This window comes from Chinchilla lanigera, unplaced genomic scaffold (assembly GCF_000276665.1).
Source record: "Chinchilla lanigera isolate Chin_1 unplaced genomic scaffold, ChiLan1.0 scaffold00019, whole genome shotgun sequence".
In the NCBI taxonomy this organism is placed as follows: Eukaryota; Metazoa; Chordata; class Mammalia; order Rodentia; family Chinchillidae; genus Chinchilla; species Chinchilla lanigera.
Window position 1 is genome coordinate 10,878,488 of NW_004955420.1, and position 16,737 is coordinate 10,895,224.

The following is a 16,737-nucleotide window of genomic DNA, read 5'->3' on the forward strand; positions in this document are numbered from 1 at the left end:
TTCGTTTTCATGAGCAGTATTTTTCTATCCAAATTGCTTATTTCCAGAAGACATTATGAGGATTATTAGGACAGTGTTGCAGATATATCTAGAGCTCACTAGTAGAAGTGGTACTAGAAATTAAAGCATGATTATATTAGGTAATTTTTATAATCTAAAGTCTACCTGACATCTTTGACTAAAGCTTCCTGTACAGAGAAAACATGGGTAGCAGATCCTGGTACCTATGAAAATTCCATTGCCAGTCTCTGCTCTGTGCTCCTTAGCTGGAGACCTTTGATGTTTTCCATCTACATAGTTTATACTCTTTCTGAGAAATAGATGATGTGCTCATTCTTTTACAGTTTACATTTAGCGCTTTAATTGTGTAATTTCACCTTGCCCATCCCCCTTCCTCCCTTCCCACTTTACAGAACTCACAGGTGTCTGGTCAGACCAGTCAGGTGGGTCTGTGTTGGTCTGTCACTTGGGAAGCTGATGGTCTTACCCGGGCATGGCTGACTGCACAAAGCAGAACAGGGGTTAGTTTGAATTGCAGGTGTGAGCAATCAGTGTAGATCAGCACTAATCCATCGGCTATTAGAACCACCAAACTGCTGCAGACACAGCAGAAAAAGCCAAATGCTGAGTGTGACAACGTGTGAGTACGAGTAGTAAAAGATTTCCAATGCTGAGGGATTTGTGCTTGCAAATTGTATTCTTGGCAGCTCTTACAGTGACTTCTGTATTGCGGCCCCCTCTGTTCTTGGCTGTATAAGAACTCCCGATGATAGAAGACAAATTGATCACAATTCCAGGCAGGTAATAACCCACAGAAGACCTAGACATGAAAAGCACCATGGTGAAGAGTGCCAACTAGAATTTGGGGTTAGAATACCCATTCTGTCATTCATTGTCTGGATTAGTTCCTTATTTACACCAAGTTTTATTTCCTCATCTAAAAAGTAGAGGTAACACCTACTTCAAAGAGCTACCCCTGGCACAAAGAAAGAGCTACATGAATGCTGGTTGTTGTTATTTTCATTATTATTATTATTAGGACTAGAACATGGCATGTGAAATATTGAGTCAGAATAGGGTCACATGCCTCTCAGTCTCAAACGCCAAGCAGGATTTCAGGACAGGTGGGTGTGAATGATTTGAGGCTTTGACACTGACAGGATCAGAAGAAAATGCCATGAGCAAAGGCTGTTAGGGACCAGTAAAATTTATTTTAATAAATAAATCAATAAATTCGAACACAACAATATTGTGTATATGAGAAAGTCATCAGAAAAACTATTCTAACCAAGGAGGTGAAAGGTCTTTACAGTGAAAATTTCAGAATATTGAAGAAAGAAATTGAAGAAGACACTAGACAATGGAAAGACTTCCCATGTTCATAGATTGGCAGAATTAATATTGTTGAATGGCCATATTACCAAAAATAATCTACAAATTCAATGCAATTTCCACCAAAATACCACTAACATTCTTCACAGAACTAGAAATAACATTACCCAATTTCATATGGAAACACAAGAGAACCAAAATAATGAGGTAGAACCTCCTTGGGTCGAGGGACCTGGGCCCGTGGTAAGTGGCAACACGGTGCAAAGAAGACACCGGAGACCAGGCTGATGGCGCACATCCGGTTTATTGGGGAAGTACCAGGCATTTTACGGAGCAGGCTAGAGGCGTGGCAATGGAGGCGGGCTAGGGGCGTGGCTTGGAGGCAGTACTTTTGGCGGGGGGCTGTGCAGAAGTAAGAGGTCAGAGCGGGACAGCCTAGGCAGGGTGACTCACTCAGTGTGCCGAGGACGTGATGAGTCCGAGTGTGCTCAGACTCTCTCCTCTGCCACGGCTGTCAACCAGACCTCTGGACCTCTCTTTCCCACAAAATAACCCATGCAATCATAAGCAAAAAGAGTAAGGCTGGAGACACCGTAATATCCAATTTTAAACTATTCTACAAAGTCATAGTAACAAAAACAGCATGGTAGTGGCACAAAAAGACAGATAGACCAATAAAATAGAACAGAGGACACAGGAACAAATCCAGATAAACACAACCAGAAGCTGATTTTGGACAAAGGAGCCAAAAATATACACTGGAGAAAAGATAGCCTGTTTAGCAAATGGTGCTAGGAAAACAGAATATTCAGGTGTAGAAGATTGAAATGAGACCCATATCACTCACCCTGTACAAAAGTAAATTCAAAATGGATCAAAGACCTATGTATAAAATCCAAAACTTCTAAACTACTGAAAGAAAATATAGAGTTACTGAAAGAAAACACACTGAAAGAAAACATAGAGGAAACACTTGAAGCTATGGATATAGGCAAAAACTTCCTAAATAGAACTCCAACAGCACAGGGAATAATAGCAAGAATCAACAAATGGGACTACATAAAATTGAAAAGCTTCTGCACAGCAAATGAAACAACTAACAGAGTGAAGAAACAGCCTACAGAACGGGGGAAAATCTTGGCCAGTTCCTTTTATGACAGAGAACCAATATATATAGAGAACTCAAAAACAACACCAAAAAAAATAGCTCAAGCAATAAATGGACAAATGAATTGAACAGACACTTCTCAGAAGAAGTAAAAATGGCCAATAAGTATATGAAAAGATAGTCAACATCTTTACATATTATGGAAATGCAAATCAAAACTACATCAAAATTCTATCTCACCCCAGGCACAAAGACTATCACCAAGAACAAAAAATAAATAAAAAAAAATAAAACAATAAATGCTGGTGAACATGCAAGGAAAAAAGAAAAAAAGAGCCCTTCTACACTGCTGGTAAGAATATAAATTAGTACAGGCACTATGAAAATCATTGAGCGTTCCTCAGAAAATTAAAAATGGAGTTACCATTTGATTATTTATACCTCTTTTGGTATAGCAATTAAGGTCATCATACTGTAGTGATACCTAAATAGCCATGTTTATTATAACACAACTCACAATAGCAAAGATGTGGAAGTAGGCTATGTACCTACTAACAGATAAATAGATAAAGAAAATTAGATCTATGGAGAGATTAAAAATGGCAGACTGTAGACCAAGCATCTAAATACAGCTTTTCTTTTTTTTTTTTTTTTGTTTTTCTCCGGTACCGGGAACCGAACTCACGACCTTGCGCTTGCCAGGCAGGCGCTTTTGCCGCTGAGCTAAATCCCCAGCTAAATACAGCTTTTCTGTGGCCTGGAGTTGGGGCACTTGGAAAAGAATGTGGCAAAGAAAAAAAAAGTAGACCTCCAGGGATCTGAAGGGAGGTAACAGAAAAACTAGAAGCTACAGAGAAGTTGGAAAACTGAGCACAAATTGGAGAAATGAACAAAGCATTCTGGAATGCTAACCCCAGCTCCCAGGGAAAGGAATCTGTCTGCATTAACACAAGGTAAGCCTGGAGATAGTCAGGAGCTCCAGTGAGAAACAGTGGATTGGGCTGTCTGCACTAGCCCCAAGAAAAGCCCATGGTATTGTAAGCTGCAAATACAGCATGGAGTAACTCCTTCCACGTGACAGGCTAGTGTTGGAGAGGAAATCCAGTGCAGTCCCTGCCAAAATTGAGTGTTTAATCAGAAGCCACTTTGGGAAGGGATTAAGTTCTTAACACCGAACTACAGAACAGCTATAGAAAAACTATACTTCTGGATTTCTGGGTGGGAGATGGCCACAAATCACAGAGAGGGTGCTGACTACCCACAGACCCCTGAGAAATTTAACGTCAGGCAAGGAAGCTCATGGGAGTCCTGCCCTCCATGGTGAGAAGCCTGGACAGTTGTGTGTGTTTTTCGGAGGCAGCTGGGCCTGAAAGTGCTGACATTAAGTCCACCAGACTGCGTACCCTCTTCTCCTGTCTCACTGCCTGCTCCCAGCACAGAGCAAAGGGATCTATGTGACTTCCGCACCTGCCAGCATGATCAGGGGAATGCATTGGTTTGGACAGGTGCCACTGCCTGGGGTATATGGACAGAGGAGCCTCTGCAGCAATGGAGGCACCTTATTAACCCACAGACCTTAAAGCTAGGTTGAGAAAGCAGTGACTTCGGGTAAACAGGGGACCCAAAAACTGGGAGTGGCTGGAGTAAATACAGCCCTAGGGCAGATTCCATGAACACAACACCCACCAGAAAAGTCAGGGCAAGACTCCGCACTCACACACAAAAATGTGAGTCTGGCAACAAAATATCACTTAGTAGTGACTCACTAGACCTCCCCCACATCTGGTGGATTCCAATGCTACCTATCTTGGGAAGAAATCACTCATTCAAAAACATTGAGGAATTTTTCTTTTTTTTTAAACTCATTTCTATTTTTCTTCACTGTTTGTTGGATTGGGAGATTTTCTTTTTTCCTCATTTTCTTTCTTTTGTTCTCTGCTTTTTTCTTGGTTTCTTCTTTTCTTGTCCTTTCTGTTGCTTTTGTCTAATTCTATTAATTTTCTTTTATTTCTAAATAGTATGCTCTATGTCATTTTTCTCTCTTCCTTCTAATCTTTTTCCTAATTTTATTTCTTTCATTTCCCCTTTCCAAATCCCTTCATTTTTATTAGTATGCTGGTAAGCTTTACTAATTTTTAGATATTTCATTGACTATGCTATCATTTTTAATTTTTTTGTTAATAGTAGCGTAGTTGTTGCATTTAGTAGATATTTATTGTATATCAATATTTGCTTTGTGTCTGTGTCATCATTGCAGATCTCTTTTCTGCTGTTAACATTGGTACAGTGGTGGTAGTTTTTATTGTTTTTTATGGTATGTCAATATCCAATTTGTCTTTGACTCTATGATTGTTGCTGATTTAGGTGCTATGGCCAGGGTGGAATAGTTGTAGTTATTAACTAGTATTTTGCTATATGCCAATATCTAGTTTGCCTTTGTGTCATAAAGCTATGGTCCTTCTCCAGAGAACTGGGTGCTGGGCAATTACACTGTACTCTCCCCTCTCCAAATTAACAGAGGTGGTTAGATCTTGGGACAGAGGCTAAAGCCTATAGTTAGTCAGGCCCAGAGTGGATCACTGGAAATTAAAGACCGACTAAAGAGATCTCTGTGCTAGGAACAAAATCTTTCCACCACAATCAGTCTACCACTCTCAGCACATACACACACACACACACACACACACACACCAAAACCAATATAAGCATGAAAAAACAAGGCAAAAAACACTTCCAAAACTCCAAACTCCCCCCAAAGTTGATCAATGGGGAGAAAATCAAAAGCAAAGAGCTGAATTATATAATGTGATTAGAGAAGAGACAAAAACAAACAGATCAATAAAATGTTTGGTGAGTTCAAAGTTGATAGAACTAAACAGATAATAGACTTAAGAAAAATGACCAGGGAGCTTAGAGAAGATACTGATAAAAAGCTAGCTGAGCTAAACAAAGCCATGCAAAAATCAATGATCATTTTAGCAAAGAATTAGAATACATGAAATGCTACCAAACAGAAATCCAGAAGATTAAATATTCTATTGAAAGTATAGACTAAACATTCATTGTTCAGAAGTGAGCACTGTGAGAAGAGGGTCAGAACTAAACAATAGAGCTGATGAAGGTGACCATTTAATCATAGATATATTAAAAACAGAAGAAAATATGTAAAATGGACCCAACAGCTACTAGATGAAGTAGGAAGACTAAGATTAGTGGAGCTCGTGCAAACTCAGAAGGCAGTATGAATGGTACACACACACACACACACACACACACACACACACTAGTTTACAGAAATAATAGCAGAACCCAAATAGCCATTATCAAAAAGATATCCTCCACATCACATCATAGTCAAAATTCCAGAAGTCCAACAAAAAGACAGAATCTTAAGAGCTATTAGAGAAAAAGCAACAAATCACTTATAAAGATAAACCCCTTACGGCAAATTTCTCAACACAAATCTTAAAGGCCAAGAGAGATTGGTGTGAAGTGTCTGAAGGAACAACTTCTAACCCAGACTAATACATCCTGCAAAGTATCTTTCAAAATTGATGGAGAAATAAGGTCTTTCCATGACATAAAACACCTTAAGAAATTCCTAATCACCAAATCAGCCCTCCAAATATTTCTGAAGTATAGATTAGAAAGGGGCAATGAAGCTAAGGATGTCAAAATATCTGATGAAATCAATACATCAAGCAGGGTGAGCAGTTCAGCAACAGAAGAAAACAATTAAATCAGCAACAGGAAAATAATGCAATGACACAATTAAGTGAACACCTTTCAGTAATAATTTTCAATGTGAATGGACTCAACTCCCCAACCATAAAACATAGATTAACAGTTTGGATCAAAACCAAAACCCAACAGCATTCTATATACATGAAACACATTTAAATAAAAAAGAAATTTATAATGCTGGGTGTAATCTTGGCACACAGGAGCCTGAGGCAGAAGGATCACTGTGAGTTTGAGACCAGCCTTGGCTACATAGTGAGTTCAAGTCCAGCTTGAACTAAAAAGCAAGACTCTGTCTCAAAAGACAAAAATGAAGATGAAGAAGAAGAAGGAGAAGAAGGAGAAGGACACTAGAACTAGAACTAGAAAAAGAAATTTATAGACTATAAAAATCAAAGGACTGAAGATAATTTCCCATGAAAAAGAGCCCTAGGGCAAGCAGGAGTAACTATCTTATTTTCAGACAAAGTGAACTTCAACACAAAACTGATCAGAAGAGACAAAGAAGGTCACTACATATTGGCTAAGGAAGCAATTTAGCAGGGAAAAATAATAATTATAAATATATGCACTAAAGACTAGTGCACTAATTTCATAAAACAAATACTATTGCACAAAAAAGATCAGATAAACATTAACACAATTATAGCTGGGGGCCTCAATATCCCACTATAAAAATAGATCAACTGGATCAAAAAAATTAACAAGAAATATGAGAGTCAAACCACACCATTGAACAAATGGATGTAATAGACATCTACAGAGTGTTTCACCCCCAAGTGACAGAATAAACATTCTTCTCAGCAGCACATAAAACTTTCTCCAAGATAGATCACATACTAGCCAATAAGACATGATTAAGTAAATATAAAAGAATCAAAATTACCCACGCATATTATCAAATCACAGTGCAATGAAACTAAAACATCAGTGGCAAAAGAAACCACAGAAGTTATACAAGCACATGGAGATTAAACAATACCCTCTTGAATTCTTAGTGGATCAAAGAAGAAATTAAGGAAGAAATTAGATAATTCCTAGAATCAAATGATAATCCCAGAATTATGGGACATAACGAAAGCAGTCCTAAGAGAAAAGTCTGTCTCTGTGAATACCCCCAACAGAAAAAAAGGGCAAATCCAAGTAAATAACCAAGGATGCACCTCAAGACCCTAGAAAACAAGAACAATGAAATCCAAAGCTTGTGTGAAGAAGAAAATTATGAAGGTCAGAGCAGAAATTAATGATATTTACACTAAAGCAATACAGAAAATCAATGAATTGAAGAAATGGTTCTTCAAAAGCATAAACAAAATATACAAACTCTTAGTCAATCATACCAAAAACAAGGAAAGAAAACACCTACACCAATGCAATTAGAAATCCAATAGATAGAATTACAGCAGACACTGCCCAAATTCAGAGGATTATTAATAGGTACTTGGAAACTTCAACTCAAATAAATTGGAGAATCCAGTAGTGGATAAATTCCTAGATATCTATGAATTACCAAAATTCAACCAAGAAAATAGAAAATCTCTGAATAATCCAATTACAACCAATGAAATTGAGGCAGTAATAAAAAGAATACCAATGAAGAAAAATCCAGGTCTCAATGGATTTACCACAGAATTCAATAAGAACTTCAGGATAGATCCAATGCTAATACTTCTCAAACTCTAGTGAAATTGAAGAAAAAAGTGCTGCCTAAGTCATTCCTGGGAGTTAGCATTACCTTGATTCTGAAAACAGAAAAGGAGTCAACCTACAAGAAAACTACTACAGGGCAGTCTGTTTAATGAACACAGAGGCAAAGATCCTCAAAAAGATACTGCCAAACAGAATGCAACAAACTATTGAAAAGATCATACATCATGATCAAATAAGTTTCATCCTAGGACTGCAAGGATGGTTCAACATATGCAAAACGATAAATGTGATATATCACATAAACAGAAATAAAGACAAAAATCACATGATCATTTCAATAGACCAAGAAAAAAACCTATGACAAAATTCAATGTCCATTCATGATGAAAACACTGAATAAACTAGGTAGAGGATTTCTCAATGTGTTAAAATCCATTTATGGCAAACCAATGACCAATATCATATTAAATGGGGAAAACCAGAAATCTTTCCTTCTGAAATGAGGAACAAGAAAAGGACAGCCACTATCACCATTCCTATCAAGTATAGTAGGCAAAACATTAGCCAGAGCTAATCATGCAAGAAAAAGAAATTGAAGGAATACATATAGGAAAGGAAGAAGTCAAATGATCATTATTTGCAAATGGCATGATCCTTTATAAAAGAATCAAAACATTCCACCAATGTTTAATAACCAAATCCAGCAATGTAGCAGGATACAAAATCAACAAACAAAAATAAGTAGTGCTCTGGCATACCAATAATGAACTTGCCAAGAAAGAAATTAGAAAAACAACACCATTCACAGTAACATAAAAAAATTAAATTCTTAAGAATTAACTTAAACCAGGAAGTGAAAGACCTTTACAGTGAAAATTACCATACTCTGAAAGAAGATATCAAAAAAGTAGTTGAAAAAGTGAAGGATATTCCCTCTTCCTGGATGGCAGAGTCAATATTGTGAAAATGACCACATTGCCAAAACTGATGTATAGATTTAATGCAATCACAATCAAAATGCTAACAACATTTCTCACAGAACTAGAGAAAACAGTCATAACCTTGGTATGGAACCAGAAGAGAACCAGAATAACAACAGCAATTCTGGTCAATAAGGGCAAGGTAGGAGATATCACAATCTTGGATTTTAAGTTATATTAGAAACTGCAGTGGTAAAAACAGCATAGTACTGGCTGTGGAACACACATGTGCATCAGTGGAGCAGAATAGAGGATGCAGAAACAGAAAGCACATTCAGCCATCTGATCTCTGACAAATGGACCTCTTTAGCAAATGGTGCTGAGAAAACTAGCTATCCACATGCAGAAGATTGAGTCCAAACCTATGTGTGCACCATGCACTGAGCCAAAGAAATGAATCAAAGATCTAAATGTTAAAATAGAAACAATGTGATAGGAGATAAAAATAGATAAAACTCTCAAAGACATGGGCATAGACAAGGACTTTCTGAACAGGATGCCAATTGCACAAAAAATAATAGCAAGAATCAACAAATGGGATGATAGCAAATTTAAAAGCTTCTGCACAGCAAAGGAAACGACGAACAGAGTGAAAAGACAACAGAAAGTGGGAATAACTTTTGACCAGCTATATCCTGGACAGAGGACTAATATCTAGAATATATAAAGAACTCAAAAAATTAGATTCCTCCCATAAAATAAAGGCCCAATCAAAATATGGGCAACAATGAACAGACATTTTAGGAAGGAGTAAAAATGGCCAATAAATACATGAAAATATATTCAACATCATTGGCCATTAGAGATATGCAAATTAAATTGTAGTAAAAAATGCCCCAACCCCCAGCCAGTATACTTCAGTTGACCAGGTGACAGTTTCTGTTGCAGTTCTGCTTGCTTTGGTTTCTTAGAAACAACTGGTCACTGTGATGCACAGCTGGTTCACTATGATGTATACTGTAAGAACCAATCAAAGACAGCCAAGTACTATACCTCTGTATCTCTTCTTTACAGACCTCATAAAAACCTCCCTTCCTGAGCCATCAGAGCCTGGCATTTTTATAAGGATTGATTCCTCGTCAGTTCCCAGTCCAACATTAAATAAATCTGTCTCTAAATCCTGGGTGTCATTTTGGTGTTTCTGTTTGCCAATGCACCTGGTGCATCGGCTGAGAAGACCAACCATGTTGACCTCTTTGGTCATTGATTGTGGACCTCAAGAATGGAGTAGGGACCTCTCCAGGTCCCAGTGGGAAAGGGCACCCTCAAAATTTCTCATGTCACCTCAGAGGTCTGCAGGAAGAGTCTTGGCTCCCCACTGAGTGGCTTACATCTGACCCAAAAGGGAGGAAGACACAGTCTGGTCTGGTCATTGGATAAGGTAAAACCCCCAGGGGCACCCCAGTTAGTCTGTCAGTCCTGCTCAACTCGAGCAGAAGGAAAGATTGATCAACTCTCATTAGTGAGGACCACCCTCAAAGGAAGGGAGTTAGAATGTTTAACTCTGAGTGCCTGCTGATGAATGTGTGAGTGAGTGGAATGGACAGTGTAAGCAATAGGATTTGGCCCTCACCTGCGGTTCTGTGATGATTGACATATGGCATAAAAGAAGCCTTGCATCCTCCTTAACTAAGTCACACCTAAGTCCCTGTGAAGGGCAGTCAGGTGGGCATCTAAATGGTCTCTATCTGAGGGGCACCCACCCTTTGTCCATTGTGCCACTGTTCAAGGATACACAACACCCATGTAGGAAGCCAGAGATGGGAACTAGTTAGTCAAAACACACAGTCTCTGACTGCAAGAAAGAGGGCTTTTCTGAGGTTATGGAGTTAAAAATAAACAACTGTTCAAAGGGAAAAAGAAAGAAAAAAGGGATCCATTCTTCCTGAGAATTCTGCCTTGGTGTCCTTGTGGGCTGCCGCAGTTGCTGCCAACACCTATGCCTTCACTTCCTGTTCCTGATTCATCTACTTCCAGCCAATTGAACTGGTTCCAGCTAGCCAATGCCTGCATTTGGCCACAGAGACTCTCCCTCCAGAGCCTTCTGCTTCCTATCCTGGTCAGGTGGTATCATCTAATGCCCACCCAAGGTGACTGTGGGAAATTCCTTTGGAGTTCCACATTTTGACTGAGGAAAAATTGGACTGACAAATGAGTTTCTGTGGCCTTTCCCAAAGGTTGCCCTGCCTGGAAACCTAAAATCAGTCAAGCGCTTCTCAAAGACATCAAAGAATGGGAACAAAAGGTCCATCAATGTGTCAAAAATTACCACAACTACTCAGAAACATGATATAAGGACTATGGGCACTAAAAAATAAATGCCCCTTCAAATTAAAAGATAAGAGAGGGGAGCACCAAAATAGTGGAGTGGCAAGCAGCAGAGAAAGAGCCTTTCTGAGAGTTGCCATCCAGATGCTGGAATATAGCAACTCAAGCAAAATAAGGAGGAGGGAAGTGGGTCTGCTGGACCCAGGAAGGATCTGAAGCATGAATTAAAGCCCATGGAAAGAGTGAAGAAACTTCAACAAAGAAGGAGATAGCTGGTGGTGCCTTATCCCTGAGATGGGACTCACTGCTCAAGAAGAGCAATTCAAACCTAAGGCCACACAGTGACTGCTGGCAACCCCAGAGGGCTACACAGAGAGACGCAGCAGTGGAGGGGATCAGTAGACATGAAAGACTGCAGTATCTGGCAGTGAGTGCAGAGAGCTCAGTCATCGCACATGGGAGAGAGCCATCTTGGAGAGGGGCCAGCTGAGCTCAGAACTCAGAACAGCTGTTGACTCCATCTACAGGAACACAGCTGGGCTCAGGCCTCAGAAGGTATGCTGATGGCTGCAGGCTGAATGAGTCTGGTCTCAACCAGAAGGTGCAGGCTCACTGAGCTTATCCACTACCCTGCCAAAAAGCAACTGCTGACTTGCTGGGATAAATCAACATGGATCTAGAGTCTGTCTCCACACACTGCCTACCAGGGATAGCAGGAAAAAAACCTGGAAGTGGACTTTATTTTCCTCTCTCTTGTTTGTTTTTGCTTTTGTTGTCTTGGTTATGTTTTTTGCTTTTTTTCTCCCCCTTTCATTGTTTCATCTTGTTTTTATATGAGTGTGCACATGGATTATAACCTTTGTGGTTGTTGTTCTGTTCTGTTGTTTTTATCTCTTCTTTCTCTTTTTTCCCTCCAATCTTCTGCACCAGTTTCCAAAAGTTAGCATGATCCATCTTTGCCCTCCACCCTTCTAATATCCTCCTCTTTTTCTACTTCTCTATTTTCTCCATAACCCATTTTAAATTTTAATCACTGAGGGTAAAATTTACATATGAAAGACTTATACACTGCATATAATTTTATGGTTTGTTTTAGATGTTGTTTAGATGTTGTTTTAAATGTTGTTATGTAACCGTAAATCTAGTTCATGAGATTAAAGATGGCGGATTAATGGTTACCTCCATTTGTAATTTTCTAGGCTGTGTTTGGTGCTGTGTTTGTTATTCCTGATGGTAACACTTTAGCCAAAAGTGACATAATGGTTCTAAACAGCTATTCTACCTGGCATTCCAAGACTAAAATTGACTAAGGGTTGTAGAAAATACTATGGCACTCTTTAATGAAATTGAAAGGGAAGCAATACTCCCAAATTCATTCCTGGAAGCAAACATTACCCTGATACCAAAACTGGAGAAAGACCCAACTATGAAAGAGAAATGGGACAATCTCCCTAATGAACATAGAGGCAAAAATCCTTAATAAGATCAAACAGAATGCTGAAAATCATCAAGAAGATTATGCACCATGACCAAGTTGGATTCATCCCAAGGATGTAAGGTTGGCTCAACATATGTAAATCAATAAATGTAATACACCATATTAACAGAGCCAAGGGAAAAAACATATGATCACCTCAACAGATGCAGAAAAAGGTTTTGATAAAGTCCAGTATCCACTCATGATAAAAACCCGACTGAAAAATAGAAATAAAAATATAAATAGGAATAGATGGTCTTTATCACAATCTGATAAAAAGCCCTCTGTGACAAATCAACAACCAACATCATACTAAATGGACAAAAACTGAAAGCTTTCACCCAAAAATCAGGAACAAGAGAAGAATGTCCACTGTCTCCATTCTTATTCAACAAAGTCCTGGAAATTTTAACCAGAGCAATTAGACAAGAGAAAGAAATAAAAGAAATAACAATAGGAGAGGAAGAAGTTAAATTATCATTATTTGCAGATGACATGATGCTCTACATAGAAGACACCAAATATTCCAGTAAAAAACCTGCTAGATTTAATAGGCAAATCCAGTAGCATAGCTGAATACAAAGTCAACACTCAAAAATCAATAGCCTTCCTGTGCAGGAATAACAAATTCACTGAGAGAAAAATCAGGGAAACAATACCTTTCATAATAGCATCTTCAAAAATGAAATATCTAGCAATCAACCTAATGAAGGATATAAAAGACCTGCACATTGAAAAATATAGTACTCTGAAAAAGGAGACTGAAGAGGATATCAGAAAATGGAAAGATGTCCCTTGCTCTTGGGTAGGAAGAACCAGTATAGTGAAAATACTTCCAAAACTGTTGCACAAATTTAATGCAATTCTGATCAAAATTCTAAAATTCAGAGAAGTAGAGAAAACAATCCTAAAATTCATTTGGAAACAGAAGAGACCTAGAATAGCAAAGGCAATTCTGGGCAACAAAGGCAAGGCAGGGGGCATCACAATCCCTGACTTGAAATTATACTGTGATAGAAACAGCATGGTATTTGCAAAAAAAAAAAACCACCAAAACAACAACAACAAAAATAGACCCAAAGATCAATGGAACAGATTAAAAGATGCATAAACAACTCCAAACAGACTCAGCCACCTTATCTTTGACAAGGGTGCCAAACACATTCACTGGAAGAAAGATAGCCTCTTTGATAAGTGGTCCTGGATAAAATGGCTTTGCACATGCTGAAGATTAAAATTGGACCCATATCTTTCAGCATGCACTAAACTAAATTTGAAATGAATCAAACATCTAAATATTAAAACAGAAATATTGAATCTGCTGGAAGATAGAATAGGTAAAACTCTTCAAGACATTGGTATAGGCAAAGACTTTATAATAAAACTCCAAACACTCAGGAACTATCACAAAGAATCAACAGTTGTGATCTCATCTTATTAAAAAGCTTTTGCACAGCAAGAGAAACCAACAGAGTGAAGAGACAACCCACAAGGTGGGAAAAAATACTAGGTGTTCCTTAGACAAAGGATTACTATCACGAACACATAAAACCTCAAAAAAAATTAGACCCCCAAATTTAAAGACCCAATCCAAAAATGGTTATCTGAGATGAATACACACTTCCACTTCTCAGATGAAGAAATACAAATGGCAAATAAATATATGGAAAAATGTTCAACATCACTGGTCATTCAAGAAATGAAAATTTAAAAAACAACACTGAAATTCCATCTCACCCCAGAAAGAATGGCTATTATCAAGAAATCAACAAATAACAAATGCTGGAGGGACTGTGTGGGAAAAAGATCCCTTCTTCACTGTTGGGGAAAGTTAGATGGTCCAACCACTGTGGATATCAGTGTTGAGATTCCTCAGAAAACTAGGATTGGAGGTCCCATTTGACCCAGCTAGTCCCCTCCTGGGTATCTTCCCAGAAGAATTAAAAACATCATACTGCAGCAATATATGTGCACCCATGTTTATAGTAGCACAATTTGTAACAGCTAGATCTTGGAAACAATCCAAATGACTATCAACTGAAGAATGGATTAAAAAGATGTGATCTTTTTATACAATGGAGTGTTATTACTCAGCCATAAAGAAAGATAAACTAGAGACTTTTATAGGTAAATGGATACAACTCAAGGCCATACTTATAAGTGAAATAAACCAGATTCACATGTATAAACATCATATTGTCTCCCTAGTGTGACAAACTGAAAGAATAAGTAAGATCCAAAATATACAATAGATATTGTAAAATGGGAAGAAACTGTTCAAAAGGAAAGAGAAACTGGGATGGAGGAAAGGAGAAAGGAAGGAAGAGAAAAGCAAACACACACACACACACACACACACACACACACGGTTAAGATAGCTCTACTATTAATTTCTCTTAGTTCACTGAAAAGGAAGGTTTGTGTTAATATTGTTTAGATGATTAAATGCCTATATTTTTTTACTCTGAGTAACTAATTTAAAGATAACAATATGCAACCTATTAACCATCATTACTCTCCTATTATCCTGTTTTCTTTTCTTTTTTTTTTTTATTTTTTATTTTAAAGAATAAAAGAAGGATAACATAATAATAGGGGGGACTTAGCAAATTACAGACAAAATGGTAGGAAATTATCAATGGTTATCGTTTTACGTATTATTATCTATAAAATAGTTTCTCAGGAAAACAAGTAGAAAAATAATAGTAAGTTAGAGACTGTATATTACTTTCTTATATATAATTTGGCAATCTCCTTTTGTCTCACTGAATGCCACTTGGGTATATTGATTTTATATTTGCATTCATTCTTTAGGAAGGGGTATAGTAAAGTTTTTGTAGTGTCATTTGTCACATTTTCATGTTCTTGTTTATATTTCTTTGACTATTTTGTTATATTCGGTTACCAAAATGTTTTAAATAGTTTAATTTTCAGCAAAATATTTTATTTTAAAGAGAATAATAAAATCAACATGGTACTGGCAAAAAAAAAAGAAAAAAAAAACAAAACCAAAAACCAGACCTGAAGACCAATGGAACAGATTAGAGGATGCAGACACAACTACAAACACAATCAGCCACCATATCTTCAATAAAGGGGCCAAGCATGCTCAGTGGAGGGAAGATAGCCTCTTTAATAATGGGTGCTGGGAAAACTGGCTTCCCACGTGCTGAAGACTAAAACTAGACCAATGCCTATCACTGTGCACTAAACTAAAGTCAAAATGGATCAAAGATCTAAATATTAAAACAGAAACACTAAATCTACTAGAAGAGAAAGTAGGTAAAAATCTTGAAGTCATAGGGGTAGGCAGAGTCTTCATGAACAAAAACCAAACTGCATGGGAAATACTTCAGAGAATCAACAACTGGGATTTCATTTTATTGGCAAGTTTTGCACACCAAAAGAAATCACCAACAGAGTAAAAAGAAAACCCACAAGTTGGGAAAAAATTTTAGCCAACTGTGCCTCAGACAAAGGACTCCTATCAAGAACATATAAAGAATTAAAAGGAATCAGACCCCCAAAATTCAAAGATCCAATCCAAAAATGGGCATGTGAGATGAATACACACTTCTCAGATGAAGAAATACTAATGGTGAATTAATATATGGGAAAATGTTCAATATCATTGGTCATACAAGAAATGCAAATTAAAACAACACTGAGACTCCATCTCACCCTGAAAAGAATAGCTATCATTAAGAAATCAACCAGTAACATGCTGGAGAGGCTGTGGGGAAAAAGGAACTCTTGAGCAAAATATTTTAAAACATTCTCCTTTGATTTCAATGGTTACATCAGTTTAACTTTCTGTAGTTAGTATTTATCTGTTTTTTTCCGTTTCCTTGTAAGAACTGTTTTCCCTTTATTTTGTGATGCTGGGGATGAATCTAAGGTTATATCATTCTAGGCAAGTACTCTGTCACTGCACCATATGGCCAGCCCCTTGGAACTGTTCTTAAATTACTTTATTCTAGACTATGTGTATTGGCTGTGGATTTAGCTTGGTGGCACAGTGCCTGCCTGGCAAGCATGGGATCTTGAGTTTGATTCCCAAAACCAAAAAGAATGACTCTGTGTATAATGTTAGCCCTACTACCAAATTACATTTGACAGCTGAAGCAGGAGACTTAGAGAAGCTGGCAGATTTGTCTGAGATCACTTAGAGTGCAAATGTG

At 37.8% G+C, this 16,737-nt stretch overlaps 1 long non-coding RNA gene across 1 annotated transcript in view; it reads left to right on the forward strand.

The window, feature by feature from the left end:
* Window positions 1-3,201: 3,201 nt before the first annotated feature.
* LOC102023363 overlaps window positions 3,202-16,737 on the forward strand; it is a 27,901-nt gene continuing 14,365 nt past the window's right edge. The window contains exon 1 of the long non-coding RNA XR_260698.1: window positions 3,202-3,393. This is a non-coding gene — a long non-coding RNA (uncharacterized LOC102023363). The remainder of the gene's footprint in view (window positions 3,394-16,737) is intronic.